Source organism: Gavia stellata, chromosome 3, assembly GCF_030936135.1.
Source record: "Gavia stellata isolate bGavSte3 chromosome 3, bGavSte3.hap2, whole genome shotgun sequence".
Classification (NCBI taxonomy): Eukaryota; Metazoa; Chordata; class Aves; order Gaviiformes; family Gaviidae; genus Gavia; species Gavia stellata.
The window spans coordinates 61,049,291-61,067,533 of NC_082596.1; positions in this window are offsets into that span (position 1 = coordinate 61,049,291).

Consider the following 18,243-nt stretch of genomic DNA (forward strand, 5'->3'; position numbering starts at 1 on the left):
TGGCATTTTTTTTTTTTGCAGATGTAGGCATTAGAATTTTTCTGCCTCTAGGAACTCTAACAGTTTAAAGACTTGTTTAGTTTTTCTTGTCTTTTTAGATGAAATGTTAACACGAATTTGGGGAACACTTTGTAGAGTTGTGTAGTCTGCTGCATATTTTGCATTCTGCTAGACTTCATTTAAAGGGAAGTCTACTTCATTTAAAGCGAAGTGTAAGTTTAGGCTTCCTAAATTCTTTCTGCAAATAAAGCCATAAGAAATTAGAGAGGTGGTGTGTAGAAATAAATGGCTCTGAGATAGTCGTAACTGTCTTTGCTGGTTTGCATTTTTATTGGTCTACAAAACATCCTGAAAGGAGAATTGAGAGCACATGAGCTAGGTTAATAGAAACTGAGGTATTTAAAGAGTGACCCCCAAAGACACCTAAACACATTGGCTCTTTGGAAAATACAAAGCACGTGTCTTTTAGATGTCTTTGGTATGCAGATGGATAGCTAAGGACTGGCAAGAGACATTTCTCCTTGCCCCATAACCCAGTAAAACTCTAATCAACTCTCTCTCTTCTCCCCCTCTCCCTCTCTCTCTCTCAGTTCTTAATAAAGCAAAACAGCAATATGTTGTGATTCTTCAGATGCATATGTAAGTGTGTGGGAGGAGGATTAACAAAGGTCTCTGACTTTATTTGGAGCAAGGGATTTGGAAACACTTTGAATTCCCCCAGGGAAAACCCTAGAGCTTTGGGGTTCACATTTCCTGCCAGCAACCCAAGGGCTCCATATTCTTTGACAAGGAAAGTCTAGAGACCTTGAATGCCCTTTCTTGAGATGACATCCACAGAAGTTTCCAATACAGGAAAGTACCTTGGGAGTTCTGAAATTCCTGACTTCCCACGTCTGTTTTTTTATAAGCAATTATCTGTCATGAACCACTTTTTTAATACCTTTTTCTAATACTTTTACCATCACTGTCTGTCAAAAAAGGTAAGGAAAAATAAAATCCTGTTTTCAGATGTTTCTTTCCCAGCTGAGCTGTCTGTGTATTTTCAATGTGCAAAAATCATTAAAAAGTGTGTGACATACTGCTGACACAGTCATCTCTAGTGGGGTGTTCCTTAAAATTCAGTGTGTCTGCTTCTATCCTGTTTTAAGGGACAGTATCAAAATAATAATAAGAAAATGAAGACAGGGAGCTATGATTGCATTTGCTGGGTACAGCTCATCAGGAACTAGTCACAACCTCAAAAGCTGCTCAAGCTCTGGGAGGCCACAAGGTCAGACTTCATGACGAGCTGAACTGTTCAGAGAAATGGACTTACATTACCCATTTCTTGTGCTTCTTTTAAAAATTAAATCAGAATATGAGTCACTCTGCAGAACAAAGTGTTTGAGGGAGAAGTGAGACTTTTGTTCTATTTGCAGGCCTTTTCCTGGTTTAGTGTGTTTGGGTTCCTGCTCTGTGCAACAGTTTTCAATATAGTACTATGCCTTTACTAAAGGCTCTCTTTTATAGCAATATGTCAGTATAGAGAATTTAATTTTAAAATATCAGGAGAGTCTTTTTAAAGGTCCTGTTCCTACTGCTACGGTCACTGCTACAGTGACCCATCACCCCAGTTAAATCTATTTTAGGCTTTCTTGTTCCCTTGATAGCCAGAATAGAAGTTGAGAGAGAAGAGCATTGTTTGTGACATCTTTTAACTTCTTTCTTAAAATTCTGATTTTCAGTCAGCCTAAGTATTTTTCTCTTCCACAGGGAAGTTTAGGTGGTTGTCTTGTAGAGTAATTGTGGAACCTATAGGAAGCGACACTGGAGATTCAGTGTGTGGGAATATTTCTATTTAGCAACTAATCATCAATCACATTGTGCTGTGCTGCTGGAAGTGACATATTCTGTACAAGATGGGAAATTAATGTCTTCCTCATTTTGGTATTAAACATCTCCAAGCACTTTCACAAAATTAGCAATATTAGTATCTAGTTACTGGCCAGATTTGGGGTAGATAATTATGCCTTTCCAATATAAAATTCATTCATATATTTCATCTATACACTTTTACTTCCTGATCTGCTTAGTGCTGCTGTAATTGACTGAGCAGTTATTGTGTTCCCCTGCAGAAATGACCATCTGACAACAGCAGCAAATTGATACTTAATGTAATTCCATAGTGGTTTAACTTAAAATATTTCTACTTCTGAGACATACCTAAAATAATTTCAAATATAGAGTTCAATGTAAACATCCTTTTAAACCCTGAGAGTATTTTGCTTCAAAGATTCTTGGCTCTTACATTTCCCCAGTATACCTCCAGTATATTTCCCATTTTATCTAACAGAACATTAAAATCAGTCAAAAATATCCATTAGAAGAAATAAAAATAATTGGCACCAGCAATAGGAAAAATTGCCACATGCTAGGTCCTTCAGGAATGGTAATGAAAAATTGTCTGACATTGTTGTAGAAATCTGAATATGTTCTTGAAGTATGACTTCTGCTGTTTGAGAAAAAGAATAAGGAAACAGCTGTTTTTTACTCTTAGTCATTCCTGCCTAATATACTGTTGCTGTCACATACTTGACTGCTTGAGTTGGTGGTACACACATGTCAGTGGGGATCCTAACCAAAGTCATGGGCTTATTTGATCTCTCCACAATTCCTGCTGCTCACACAGGATGCAGAGACTAGAATAAAGCCTCAAAAAACAGTGCGCTGTGGATTAACTACAAATATAACACTGTCACTACTTGTGTATAACTTTAGAGCAAAACTGAGCAGACAGCTTGGCAGTCTAGCAACAGTGCATTAGGTTGCTACATAGAAGATCCACATGTCATGTGTTCCTTGCTAGAACAAAGCTATTCTTTTCTTCTAAAACTGAACAAGGAATTTTATTAACGGAAAATAATTTCCTTAAAGTTTTTCTCCCTGTGGACACTCGATCTCTCATACATTCATTGTGGAGTTTTTCCTTGGAGCAATCAATACCCTGCTCTGCTTTCCCGCTGTATTTCTAATGAAATAGTAGATGTATCTTCATACCTACTTCAAATCTGAGCCTAATACTAAGCTCCTGTGTGCACAGTCTGTAGTTCAGTGTACAAGAAGTCAAACAAGAAAATCATGATAATTACTTCTAACGACAAATCTTTCAGATAGATAAGATCTGTGGAAAAAGCATGCTCTGAACTAAAAACAGTGAAATTTCTTGCATTATATAGGAAGAATTGTTCAAGGTCTCTCTAGCTGTATATTCACTCTTCACCAGCTGCTGATAGTGATTGTCTAGGGAAGAATCTAAGACCAGGACAAGTATGTAGTGATGCTTCTCCAGTGTGTTCTCCATGATTTGAGAGTCTGTGGGTTAGTTTTACACTTTCATGATTCAGACTCAAAAAGGCTTTGATGAAATCTTCCTAGTGTCTTCCCAGCCCTGAAGGCAAAACGGAGAGTGTTATCAGTGAATACTTTATGAGAAAAAAAAAACCAAACAAACACCAAAACATCCCCCACCCTCCCCAAAAAAACCCAACCCATCACCCAACAAACAAACACCCAAGAGTATATAATAAAAAGGAAAGATGGCAGGGCCAGGGTAAATCTAAATATCATAACTTCAATTTAAAATTAGAAAGGGCTGGAGGACAGGTTATTCTGCATCCAGATGCTTCTGAATCCTTCACAAATTCCATTTTCAGGGAAGAGTGTTTGTTATCTACAGCACCATTTTCCACAGTACGGGAAACAGCAAACAGTGTTTGAACATTTGCTACTTTCCTAATCAAACAGGCTGAAATAAGGAGCTGCAACAACTGACTGAACTGGAACAGTGTACCACATGAAAACCGAGAAGCAGTACTGCTTTATTTCTGTAAAGGAGACATTTTTTTCAGTTGTTATGAATTAATGATGGTTATTTTACTCTTCAGTTATTTTCTCCATGAATGGAATATGATTCAAACTTCGCAGTCTTAACAGCTAATCTTAACCAGAGCTGATGAGAATAGATTTTTTTAATACAGGATTAATACACAAATGATCCCCAAGACATTTCCAGATAAACAGAACTTTTGGGAAAAGAAATTGAAACATTTCATAGCATTTTACTCCACTGCTCCAGTAGAAAGAATTGCAAGATTTTCAAAATGCTGGCATGCTCCTTAATTCATAGATAAGATTATAGAAAAATGGCAACAATTTGTTTAGACATCTTCACAGCTTTACGTAAACACATTCAGCTCAGGTGACAACTTCCTGGCCCTACCACACTCCTAAGAAATCTCTTCAGTGTTCTGAACTAAGTTTGTCCATAAAATTTGACTATATCTTAGTAAATGAAGCATCTGTGCTGTTTCCTTGGCACAAAGGTCAGCTGGACAGAATGGTCTATCAAGTCCAAAAACTGCTATGAAGAGTGGTCCCTTTCATGCAAACACCTGTAGAGCTAGAAACTGTTGTTAAACCACTGGTTTAGGTAGCATTAATTGTCCCTCACCAAATCCACGCTGAGAACATGCAAATAACTGTATAGAGGATCATGTGCCTAGGAATATTTCTTGGCATTTTTTCTATTACTATTATATATGCACATTGACATACATGTATATTTACTCCACCACTTAGCATTGCTCTGGCCTTTGGTCTCCTGAATCTTTACATGTTGTTTTTTTATGATCTCATGATGTACACAAAGGGAAATACTTTCAAAGTCACAAGAGAGTTCTATGGATATTTCTGTTTCTATATTTATGAACTCCTCTACAGCTAGTTGATGTTAACATCATTGAAAATGACTGCATGAAGAAATAATCTATACAACTATTTAAATAATTCTTTTGACACCCAAAAAATGAGCAAAGAAATCACTCATACACAGCAAATGACTATTTGCAAATTACCTCTGCTAGATGACTCCAGTCAAGACAGGTGTGTGCTTTGTGGAAGGCACCTTAGAAATCATCAAAATTTCTTTATGTGATGCTTCTAGTACCTGACGAAGAGCTACTGACAGAGGATGAATAAAATTCTTTGGGAGAAAAAAAAGAAAAAAAAGAGGGAAAAAAATTTAAAAAAAAACCCACAATGAAATAGCAAACAAGCACAGTCAGATCTAAAAAGAACTTACAGCAAAATCTTGATCTAATATATGTTGTCTTCCAAATAAAATTAACTCTGATTTTTAGTGAAAGAAGCAATATTTTTAAATTGCCTGTGGATGTGACCTGTCTTTTTTCCTGAAGCTGTATTTCTGAAGCAGGAATCCACAGGAAACCTGTTGTTTAAAGCAATATTCTAGTGTTTATGAAAGGAAAAAGCCAAGCTTAAATGCTTTCTTCAAGAAAACAAACAAAATTATACCCACAACAAGCAGACATCTAATATGTTTGGTTTTATGTAATGATTTTCTTGCCAAGTTTAGTTCCTCTAGGCGACAACAAAATAATTGCTGCACATCAACTTTCTAGTGCTGCTCAAACACGAGTATCCCTGCAGCATACTACTGTCCAAATTATTTCGCAAACGTTTGACATATCTCTAATCCTTAAAAAATCCTAATTTATCAAAGGAGAAGTTTTCTTGGCTCTAAGTGAGTGTAATTTAGAAACTGTGCTTTTCAATATAAATGTACTGTTCCGATTCTTTAAGAATAATTATTTTCTTGTATTCAAATCACTATATGCAAATGTTTGCTTCAATTAAAGTAGTACCATGGCTATTTTCCTAAATAGCTGTGACTCTTGTTGCTTTAAATCTGTCTTTCCATACAGAGCACCAAGGGCATTTCAAGTTTATTGGATGAACAAGTAGGATAGCCAGGCACTAGAGGCTCAGTTTTACTCTTGTGGGTGAAGACATTTCATAGGCAATTAAATGATGCTGACTGTCAATGACATGCTACGGACCTTACATTTGTGTCAACTAATAGTAATGTTTGGCGCAGGATGTATAATCTTCAGCGTTGTTTCCAGTTACTGCAATTATCACTTAAAAAAAAATGGCCAAGTTCCGCTCAATCCGATTTTATGCTATCCTCGCATGCCCTGTCGCTGCCGCTCTGCCTCTCCCAGGTTTCGTGGCACGCTGCAGCAGACCTTCTAAAAGTTTGTTGTGCAGGGACATCTAGCGGCACAAGGGTTATAAACCGAACAGCAGTCTGATCTTTTCAGAGCCTGTGATTCCTTCAGGAGACCCACAGAGGGGTGATCAAGCAAAGGGGTGTGAATTCTTCCCGCTTTCAGGGTCTGTAAGGGAGACCCTTACAGGGGCTAGATTTACTGTTAGCTGCAGACCCCATTTCACCAAGCTACACGTGTCAAGAGGTAACAGGGAAGAACCTTGAGAACTTTTAAACCTCTCTTGTTCCTCTAGTTTCTTGTCTTAGTGAACAACACATGGCCTTGCTGAGGTTTCAATCCAGGAGTGGTACTATTTATTCTAGTAACCAGTTTCTGGTTTACTTTTTGTGGTACTATGTCCTCATCTACACAGGTTCTTACCACCAAAATACCTCAAAACCGTCCCTGAATTTAAAAAAAAAATTACTAACATTTGTCATGTGTTGTTTGTTCTTTTCTTCTTTTGGAGAGAAACATTGACTGTGAAATGATGTTGAGTCTCTGTTTGAATGTATGTGTTACTACACAATTACACAACATGGAGCAAAAAGTGGTGATGCATTTATCCTTTGAAGGTGAAAACAGGTAAGGATTCACTGCTTTGAACTAGACTTTTAAGAAAATTCTGTCTCTCTCAAAGGCAGTATTTGCTTTTATTGTAGAAAATTCTATTATGCTGAAAGAACAGAACTGTCATTTGTGGACTTCAGTGGCTGAACATTTTCTACATCTGATTGTAGCTTACTTACAAACACTGTGCTGACACAAGGTGTTGTGGAATTATTGCTGGAGGTGACTTAGAAATTAAATCTATATTCGCCTTTTAAGGGAAGGTACAGCATTGAAGAAACTTTCAGGGTGGACTATGGCAGTCATACAAGGCTTCCATTCCACAAAAGGTCCCTAGGCAACCTTAGATGTCGGCAACACCAGGGGAGCTTGGTGTGCTGACTCTAAGAGAAACTGTAGGGAGGGTGGAGCGGAGTGGAGACAGCACGGCCGGGCTCTGTGATAAAATGGGAACTGGAAGGTACTATGGAACAATGAGATGGAGACTCACCCTGATAATTAGGATACTTACCTGGTCAAAGCCAAGGCTGCTGTACAAAGATACAATAACCTATTTAGTGTGTGTAATGGTGTGCAGTGGAGTACCTGGGAACGGGCCCACAGTCTATCACCTTTTGACAAAATACTCATTATAATCTCATTATAATACTAAAAAACCCACACCTCCATCCCAAAGCTACCCACCTCCAAGGTGCAACCACCCCTCACTGAGCCTGCGCTCTGAATTTTTCTTGGTCTATACCTTTAAAAGCAAAGCAAGAAACTTTTACACCAATTACAACAAAGAAATATATGACTAGAGTCACTCAAGCTCCACCTGTAAAGCAAAAATAGTATAAAAAAAACTTGAGAGGAGGGATGTTAGGGAAGATACCATCGCAGACCTGCTCTGACATCTGGGATCAGCTGACGGGCTGAACCTCTCTTCCCCCCCAACAGGGACGCCTTTGGGTAAGTTCGGACACTTGGCTATACCAGGTGTTCCCCCCAGGAGATTTAGAAACCTCTATAGAGTTGTTTTGTGATTTAATGTGCTTGTAGCTGGCTATGTTCCTCATATTAACACTTGGCTATACCAAGCATTTCCCCAGGAGATTTAGAAACCTCTATAGAGTTGTTTTGTGATCTAGCCCGCTTGTAGCCAGACTATATTATTCATATTAACACTTGGCTATACCAAGTGTTTCCCTGGGAGCTTTAGAAAACTTTGTGATTTAACGCGTTTGTAGCCAGGCTATATTACTTATATTCTTTGTATGTGCACATGGTTTGTGGGCAGTGGTTCTATCACCAACAATCCAAAAGAACTTGTGCATCTATTGCTTTAATAAACTACGCTATTTATTAGTCTAGCCATAAGTGTGCTCATTGAACGCGACCAAATTCCTTAAGGGTGGCCGTGATAGTTCATGCAACACGGCTAGACTGAAAGTGTATGAAGTTGATGCATGGAGTTGGGTGGGAGTGTTGATCTGCTGGAGGGTCGGAAGGCTCTGCAGAGGGATCTGGACAGGCTGGATCAATGGGCCAAGGCCAATTGGATGAAGTTCAACAAGGCCAAGTGCCGGGTCCTGCACTTGGGTCACAACAACCCCAGGCAATGCTACAGGCTTGGGGACGAGTGGCTGGAAAGCTGCCCTGCAGAAAAGGACCTGGGGGTGTTGATTGACAGTCGTCTGAAGATGAGCCAGCAGTGTGCCCAGGTGGCCAAGAAGGCCAACGGCATCCTGGCCTGTATCAGAAATGGTGTGGCCAGCAGGAGCAGGGAGGTGATCGTGCCCCTGTACTCGGCTCTGGTGTGGCTGCACCTCGAATCCTGTGTTCAGTTTTGGGCCCCTCACTACAAGAAGGACATTGAGGTGCTGGAGCGTGTCCAGAGAAGGGCGACGAAGCTGGTGAGGGTTCTCGAGCACAACCCTTATGAGGAGCGGCTGAGGGAACTGGGGTTGTTCAGTCTGCAGAAGAGGAGGCTGAGGGGAGACCTCATCGCTCTCTACAATTACCTGAAAGGGGGTTGCAGAGAGGTGGGTGTTGGCCTCTTCTCCCAAGTGACGAGAGACAGGACAAGAGGAAATGGCCTCCAGTTGCACCAGGGGAGGTTCAGACTGGATACTAGGAAGTATTTCTTTACTGAGAGAGTGGTGACACACTGGAATAAACTGCCCAGGGAGGTGGTGGAGTCACCCTCACTGGAGGTGTTCAAAGAACATGTGGACGAGGCATTGTGGGACATGGTTTAATGGGCATGGTGGTGTTTTTTTTTTGGTTGATGGTTGGACTTGATGATCTTACAGATCTTTTCCAACCTTAGTGATTCTCTGATTCTGTGATTCTCTGATTCTGTGAGTTATAAGTGCATCTGTAATCACTGGGATTATATATATATATACACATATATATATATATATGTGTGACACGATTGGACTTGTAATACAGGAAATTGGGCATCACTCAGAATCCAAGCCTAGCCGCCCCCAGCCCCTCTGATATCTGAGGACAAGCTGGAATGCAAGGGAGTTTATTTTCTGCCAAATTGCTCAGTCCTTTAACGCGACAGTTGTCCCTCTGACTTTAGTGATAACCTGTTTTTACGTTAAGATGGAATACGTCCTGGGGTATCAGATTATAATAACCCCTTTCACCATAGGGAATAGCAGGGGAAAAAAGGAAAAAAATATACAAAATATATATTTATTTAACCATATCAAATATTTGGCCTGATTTGAAAAAAGAATGTTCAGCAATTAAATATTTATTATAAGCACACATACAGAGTGAGAGAGAGAACATATAACTAACTGTATTATGATCAGCTCCTTTATGTTTACCAAATAATTAAGGTTACATCAAAAATTCTTCACATACAAAGATAAGCAGTTACTGCTGAAGATATGAATATGAAAGCCTATTTATATCATTAACACACTTTCCTTCTGCTGCGCAAACTTTTCCAAAATCATAAAACTTTTGCAATGTTAGAATGCAAAATTCTATGAAATGAAAGGAATGAAAAAGGCAAAAAAAAAGCTCCTCTGAGTTATTAGAAATTTATAGAAATTATTTTACTGAATTATTAATAAATTAGAAAAAAGTCAGGAAAGGAAAATAGTATATTTTCAAATTTGGTAAACTTTCCTTTTTTGACAAAGAAAAATCAATAGCGAACAAATCATAAGTCACTGCTTTTTCTCTTTTTTTTCTTTTTGGAATTTCCTATTGCAAAAATATCATCACCATTGTCCTATAAAGGTTCATTTTCATATTACATAGCAAAAGGTTTCCAATGAAATTATTTCTGCCACCTCTGATTTTCACATTTTAAATATGTTGATATTATCAGGTAAGATGCATCAGAAATTATTTTCAAAATTTGAATCTGAAAAGCAGTCAATGATAAATCTACAATTCATAAAAATCCATAGCCAGCTTCATCTTCTAATATTTCGCTGTTGCTGTAACAGTCCTAGTTCCTTCTTGGCTCTAGTTGCAAAAAAAAAATCATCTTCTAATTTTAATACAATATTGTATGTCCCATAGCTCCATCTTTTGTATTAAACAGCCATCTTTCTCCTTGACAATTCATGATATATCTGGCATCAACAGGCAAATGATTTATTCAGACGCAGAAGAAATAGCTGACAGCTGATTATGCTGTCATATTTTCCTCAGTAACTCAACTTATCAAAACATTAGCCATCACTCTAGTGAATCACCAAGGCAATATTCACCAGATGCAGTATCTGCAATGAGCTAATTTTGGATAATAAACTACAAAATACTTCTGGGGAGTTGGGGGGGGATTGTGAAGGACTGCCATTTCACACATATGGTGAGTATTCTATATTACCCACGGTTTGGTGAACTATCTGAAAAAAATGGATAATGGCAAATAAGTCCAAATGAATGTGATCAAGAACTGTACCTCTGGTAGTTTAGCAAATTATCTAACTACATCCCCTAAGTCATCTACACATATGCAAATGAGCAGAGAGCTCAAATCAGTAATGTCTGAAAAAGATTCCCTTCTGATGCTTGGAGCTGAGAATCAACACTAACAAACATTACTGGGAGAACAGGAAAATACAGAACACTGAAAACTTTTTTTTTTGCTTAAATAATGTTTGTACTTGTGCAGTGATGCAAAGGTTTAACAATCATTTGTAAAAACACATGATTGAGTAACTGAGATCATATGTAATACTCAGATAATGGACGGGTGTTGGATGAAACTTAGCACTGTTGCAGAAAACCTAACAGGTTGTAAGAAAGAGTTCTTCCTCCATATTTGCGAAAGGAAAAGCAGTGATGTATTCTAGCACTTCTATTAAGCACCAATACTTATAATGAGACCACCAGGGCCCTGAGCACAACAAGTTCTGCAGTCTCCCCCCATCCCATCCCATCCCATCCCATCCCATCCCATCCCATCCCATCCCATCCCATCCCATCCCATCCCATCCCGTCCCGTCCCGTCCCGTCCCGTCCCGTCCCATCCCATCCCATCCCATCCCTCTCCCTTCCCATCCTGGGGCTGGGGTGCAGGAGGTCAGGGCCACCTCTGCTGCCAGGAGGCAGTGACCAGGGATAAGGTCTGGGATTAGCCTCCACGGGTCTCTCCTCCTCCCATGGGGGCTGCGCGGGAGCTCAGACCCTTTGCCCTGGCCGTCTGCCAGGCTGCACCATAGGGATGCCCCTGCCGTGACACCCCCCTGCTGAACCTTGCCTTGCCGAATTGCCTTCCTGACTCAACCTCCAACATGCCTTGGGTGGCCATCCTGGGGCAACTCTGACTGGACCTGCTCTGCTTGTCTTGCTCAGGACTACAGGACCACATCCCACATCAGGACTCTGCAGCATCCCCATGCATTGGGGTGTAAATGTGTATGTCCCTGTAAGAGAGACAAGGAAGGTGACAGAAGGATACTGCTTATAGCACTGCTCTATGCCTGTCTCCTCTGACCCATACTGAACAGATCTGAGCCACTGGGAGGAATTGTACAATTTCAATCAGCAGCTGCTGGGGAAAGTGAGAAATCACTTGTTTCTCCTGCCTCCATAGAAGCCCACTGGCAAATAAGCCATAAATGGAGAAACTGAGAATTGAAATTTTCAATACTTCCAAAATTAATATTTTGAATTTTGTCACAAGCTTTTTGCCCTATTAAGGAACAATATTTTAAATTATTTTCCTTCCCATGGAGCAAATTTCTGCACAGCTTTACTCTTTATCTAATCTTTCCTGGGGAAAAAAACCCAAAAAACAACAGGTAAGCAATTGAGAATCCCTTCCCAATTTCTGTCAAGAAGAGTTACCTGACTTTTATCTGGAGGTCAAAAATTAAGTTTTAAAAGTATTCTCACTGCTTAATGAAGTCTATATAACTGTTGGATGAGTCACACAACAGACAAGTATATCATAATATATTTATTATACTATTCTGAAATTCAAGCCCAGACATCTAACAAGGTCACCACAGCTCTTTCTGTGATGCTTGATGAAATGCATCATGGCTCTGTGCTTCAGTGTGAAATATGAGTAATGAGTATTTACTTCCTAAAATGATCAGTTATGCAAAATAACTTAAGGGTGTCAAAGACATGGGGGAAGGGTGTCCCAAGACACTTAGCATTGGCCTGGTTTCACTCTCACTGAAGTTAGTGAGAATTTTCCAGAGTTTAACAAGAGCATCAGTAAGCTAATATTACTTCCTTTTAAAAATCTCATCCTTAATGCTTCTAAGCAGCTTTGAAAGCCTGAAGTGAAAAGACCCGTTAGAAGTGCAAAATCACTGTATTATCATTATAGTGAAGCTGGTTAACTTTTCTTAAAAACTGTTTAAAAGAAAACCTGTGTTCAATTAATTGAAAGAGTAGGGCTTCCTGAGAAGAACAGTGTAAGTAAAGTTTAATTTAAAAGTCATAGGTTAATATTTCTGGTTTTAGAGAAAACAGGCTTATACACATCATTCTTTATTTTGCATACAGAAAAGATACCGGTAATATGATATAATCTTCTGAACATAAATAGTTCTTTTTTTTTTTTTTTCTTAACCAAGTAATACATTTATGTCAGCAATAACAATATTTTTTCTATGAAAATCTCACCAATGGCACAAAAAAGAATTAGAATAAATGTCACACTGTAATTTCAGAGATGATAAAAAAGTTAATATTAATATCTAATGTTGAAAACACCATTTGGATTTCTGAATATTTCTGAAGAAAGCACAAGGAAATATTTCTTTCATCTGTTATGAACCTTAGAGAAAGAATTTAAAGAAATCTAGGAAGATGGTTGAAGTTCAAAAGAAATTAAACACAGAGCTTTGAGATACTGCAGGTTAATATGATTGAATAATGAAACTTTCTTAAATATAAGAAAAATGCTAACCTTAGGTGTATTTTCTTGGCTCTTTTTTCAAGTCCTGGCTGATGTCCATAATACCATTTCCAGACTAAATTAAACTCCACTGTTAAATTTTTGTTTCCTAATATGATAGCCCATAACCTTAGGGCTGGATGGGAAGGAGAGAAATTACATCATTGCAGGGCTGCTTCCTTTCATGTGAATGGGAATATTTTTACAGTGTTGTTAGAGTGCTGGGGGTTGTAATCTTCTCTTAAACCACTTTTATTTGGGCACCCTTAGCTGCAATCAAAGAATGTAAGCAGAATTATAGACAATTTATGTGAACACTTCATTTAATCATGAGCTAACAGATATAATAGATAGCTCAGACTAGCATGCCACAAAGTTAAGCATGAGTATGCTCACCACTTACAGTGCAGGCACCTAGTGAGAGTCTCTGCAGGCCAAACACGTCATGAAGATATAGATGTCTGTAGTTCCATGGTACAGACAGATCCTCAACCTTGCTGAGTTGGTGTCTTCCAGCTCTGCTTTTTACTCAGCACTTTGTATGTGTCAAAATTAGCAATTTTTTCTCTGAAATAGTTGAGTTATTATTACCAACTTAGCAATTCCACTTGTGTCTTTTGGTTGGTTTTGGTTTTTATTTTCTCTTACCTTGAATGTCTTTAACTTATGTATTGTCAATATAATATCTCATTATTTATTCTAGAATTCAGATCATCCAAATTAAGGCACCTACATCTATACAGATACCCAAGGAAACAAGGAGACTGGCAGGAGATGGACACAAAAGTTTTGAAAACCAAAGTCACTTATTTAGTAGGATAACCTTAATAAGGATGCTAACAAGACTGACCATGCAAGAAAGAGAGCCCCTGCTAGGAAGAGTTAGAATCAGCAGCTGTCCATACTTCCTCAGGAAATCTAAGAGTTCCTTCTCAAGCTGGAATAACCATCACTATCTACAGAGCATGGGAAGCTGCAAAAGCAGATAATGGGAGAAGGTTATATCCTTATTACAACAGTCACCATTACTGCCCTTAATTTTTTGACTAGCAGCAACAGAAACCTCTCTGAAGTTCTCTGTCAGCTCCTACCCCTCCTTTTCTGCCTTAGAAGCAGGACCCACCGTTGCCTTCTTGCTTCCATAGCAATCTCAGAAGACACTACAGCTTATTTAAAACATGGTTGTCTCCTTCCAACCCTCTTCTCTTACCCATGGCTTTCCCAGCTTGTACTCTTTACTTTCCATTGTCCCCTCCTAATACTCTTACTACACTGGAAATCATCTGATCTTCCTCCCACGCACAGACATTTCTTGTGAATTGCATTTGCCTTATGTGGTTGATCAGCTTTTGTGATGCCCAAACACAGAACATAAAAAGGAGCAATAGGGGTTTGTGAATATATTTGCAAATTACAGTAACTGATCAGAAGTAGGTAAGTGAGAAAATCTCATTGTCTTGCAAAGTTAGTGGCTTCCTTTTTTGTTTATTTTTTTTTTAGTTCTCTATCACAGGGAAAGTTAGGTGTGATGGAACCAAGCCACTCAGTGACATAAAATCTAAGATTTATTTACTAAGTGGGATAGGTATATCAGGTGGATAGCAATTTCTATTCTATCTCACACATGCATGCACATACACTCTGGATAGTATGCCCACATCAGACAAGGCCTCTAGTCCAGCTCTGATTGGCACCATGGTCTTAAGCAAATGGGACACTTGTTCCACCTGGTTGAGGTGTCTAAGTCCTGGATGGCAAAGTGAGTTCAGCCTTTGGCAGTAATGAACGCATCCATATGTAAGCTTCCCCCAAGAGGAGCTACTTTTTTCACTGTTTATTGCTTTCTAACTTAAAAATTTAGCTTAATCTATCAGAGGCCTTGGCTACATCACCCAAGGCTGATCTCTTGACTTTCTCCATGTCCTAAGACAGTTACCTGTTGTTAACTAAATCGCTATCATCTTCTGGCTTCCTGTCCTAGATGTTACATGTATGAAAAACTATTAACAGTTAATCTGTGCACCTTTGTATTTTTCCCATGCATACCTAAATCATTAGAGAAGGGCAGATATAGTCCATATCTTTAGGGTAAGCCTTTTACATAATATTTAGCTGTGCTTGGTGATGTTCCCAGACCAATAATTTGATGAGATAGAGCTGGGCAGATGTAGTCAAGGTCTTATTTAAACAGTACTTTCTTATAGGTTTCACCCCATGGCATTCTCCCTCTAACTAATGTCATTTCCAGTTAATATGTCTGTAATTTACCATCTTCCTCTTCACTCAATGTCATACAGCTGGCAGCAGGATAACTGCTGCAGTTTTGTTTTGGAGAATAAATTAAAACAGTGTAGAGAGACCTTCAAGTTTTCTTCATATTTAAGGGTGTAATAGGTACACATGACTGAGAACAGATGCCAATTCTTAAACAAGTAGTAGCACTGAATATTCCCAGGGTGAAGGCAACCACAGTGCTCACTCTGCAAGAGAGGAGTTAAAATATTTTTCCTCAGTTTGTCATAGAAGGCACAAGTATTTGTCCTCCTTTGAGCTAATGGACATAAAGAAAGTGTCAAAAAGTGATGGATGTCCAGCTATCCCAGCCTATTCAATATATAAAATGATAGCCTTCGTCAAATACAGAAAAACAAATGATTGAAATATCTCACCATAAAAGCAGACGGCAAGCCGTATCCTTGTAACTGGTGCAATGTCTTCATACAGGCACACTCTCTGTAAAAATGAGGGAAAGGGCCAGGCCTCTGTAATCTAGTTGGTAGAAGAAGAGTGTATGAAGAATAGTATAGGTGCCAGTCAGTCCTTATGTTTATTAATTTAGAAATATTTATTCCTGTGACTAACAGTCGTCGTACCATTCTTACCACTTCTTCTTAGTCCTTGCTCCTGTCCACTGACTCAGTGTTATTATCTGCCTCATCTTTAATATTTCTCATCTATATTGCGCTCATGTTTATCACTGATTTTTTGTTTCTTCTTCTTCCTCATTCCTCTTGTCTTTAATCAGTAGATCTGTTTAGTATAAAGAAGAGAAAGAGGAAAAAATAACTCTGTTGAACTTAAGAAAGAGCACAGCAGGTCAAGATGAATTTCAGTGTTCTGTTAGTGAAATTGTCTACAAGCAGATGTTGAGGAAAGAATATAAACAGGATAATAATGCTACTCCCCCAGATTCTTTCATCATCCAAACACTTCCAGCTCAAGGGATTTTTTGAGTCAGATACAGTTTCTGTATGTGTAAACCTCAGTGGATTTTCCTTTTATGTACTGTAGAAGTACCATGTATTCCTTAACCAGTGTTATCTTTTTACTATCTGCAGTAAATTCTAAGGCTGTGTGTGAACAAATTTCTCTTTTTTGTTTAGGGTTTTTTGTTGGTTTGGTTTGGTTTGGTTTGAGCCTGGCATTGTAAATTATAAATTATACGATATACAGAAAAAGCAATTCATGTGCTCCATGGAAGCTAGAACAAATAATAGGGGACAGGGTTGCAGCAGGTAAGATTTAGGGTTTAGGAAAGAATTTAGGAAAAAGCATGTAGCTGTAACCTCTAGACTGTTTGAGAATATTGGAAAGTTACAAACATCACTGAGGAAACTCTGACATAGTTTATCCAATATTTGAATGGGTTGAGTTCACATCCTGATATATCTTTTAAACTATTTTCTATGAGCTTATTAAACATACAGGTTATTTCCTTCATTTCTTATCTGCTAGAAGAAAAATAAATATTAGAGTAATTAAAGTTAACCTTCTAAGCTGTCTCATCTTTATTTTTCTTGTTTATTATTACTGGCTTTTGTTGTGAGTCACTGTATTGTGACTGATTCAAATGATATAGTGCTGAAGCTGGGACAACGGTGGTTTCACAAATTTTAATGAGGACTCAAAAATTGATAATGTATTTTGTTGGTGGTGGTGGCTTTTTTCCTATTCTTAAGACTTCCCTGAGACTGAATACATAGTCTGTGAAAGAAAGCTGGTGTTTAACCGGCAAAATAGCTGAGGAAGGTTTTTTTTGTTAGTTACACCCATACAAACTATCATTTGCATCTCTTCTAAAATTCCTTCTCATTTCAGAAGGCAGTGGTTGTTAATAGGTATACAAAAGATGACAAAAAAATAATCAGTCAGACTCTAATTTGAAATAGTAGTTCAGCAACAGCCTTCATGTTAATTGCCATTCTGGTAACAGTTTTTAGGTGATACCTGGGACAAAAACACCAACCAGATGGACACACCAAGATCTTCCTCAATAGCCCCACTTACATCCCTTTGCATTTGGCTTGGGGAATATGACATGTAGGAGAGGTACCTGTCAAACTCAACCTCCAAAATCACAACTGAAATGAATAAGTAAGTTGCACACCACCACCAGAAAGCATCACTGCAGTAAACTTTAAATTACAGCAATTAATACATTGTGTTATTCATATCTGCCATTAGTGTCCCATGTTTCACTTCAGAAATGCAGATATTTGCATGCCACATGGGTAATCCCTTCTGAAATTAACTCTTGAAATTCACCATAGCACGAAATTATGTGTAAGAGTTAACTCATAGTTAGAATTTTATAAACTTCAATTTGTTATAATTTTAATCTAATAGGTCTTGCTGCTTTTTTCATGGCAACAGGCATGATACAGCTTCATGCATGATACAGCTACTCAATTGTATACACACAGGCAAAAGAGAGATTCTCTGTATCAGCACTCATTGGAGTAGAAATGTTCCCAGTTTGCAAGTGTATCTATTTAAGTGCAAATGAGTCCAAGTTTCTCTGTATTCTGTGACTCCTGGCAGGGGTATCTTGAAATTCAACTAGTCTTTCTCTGACTTACCTAAAATGTTTGGGATTTATTGTTTTTTAAAAGTATCGGTTTTCAAAATGCATCTGGTGAGTATTAGTCACTTCTCTCAATTTTGTGAATGTCTTTACTCAAATGTTGGAATGAATCTTTTGTGTTTGTGATACCATACTTTATGTGAGTGGAAACATATTGTTGTGTGAAACACTCACAAAATCTACAGTGATCATATAGGTCATCAAAATTCAAAGTGAAAGAATTTTCAAGTGTCACTATTTAGATAATGACTATAATAGCAGAAATATGGGAACAAAGGCAGTTTCCAGAAGAAAAAAAAAATAGTAAAAATAAACACAGC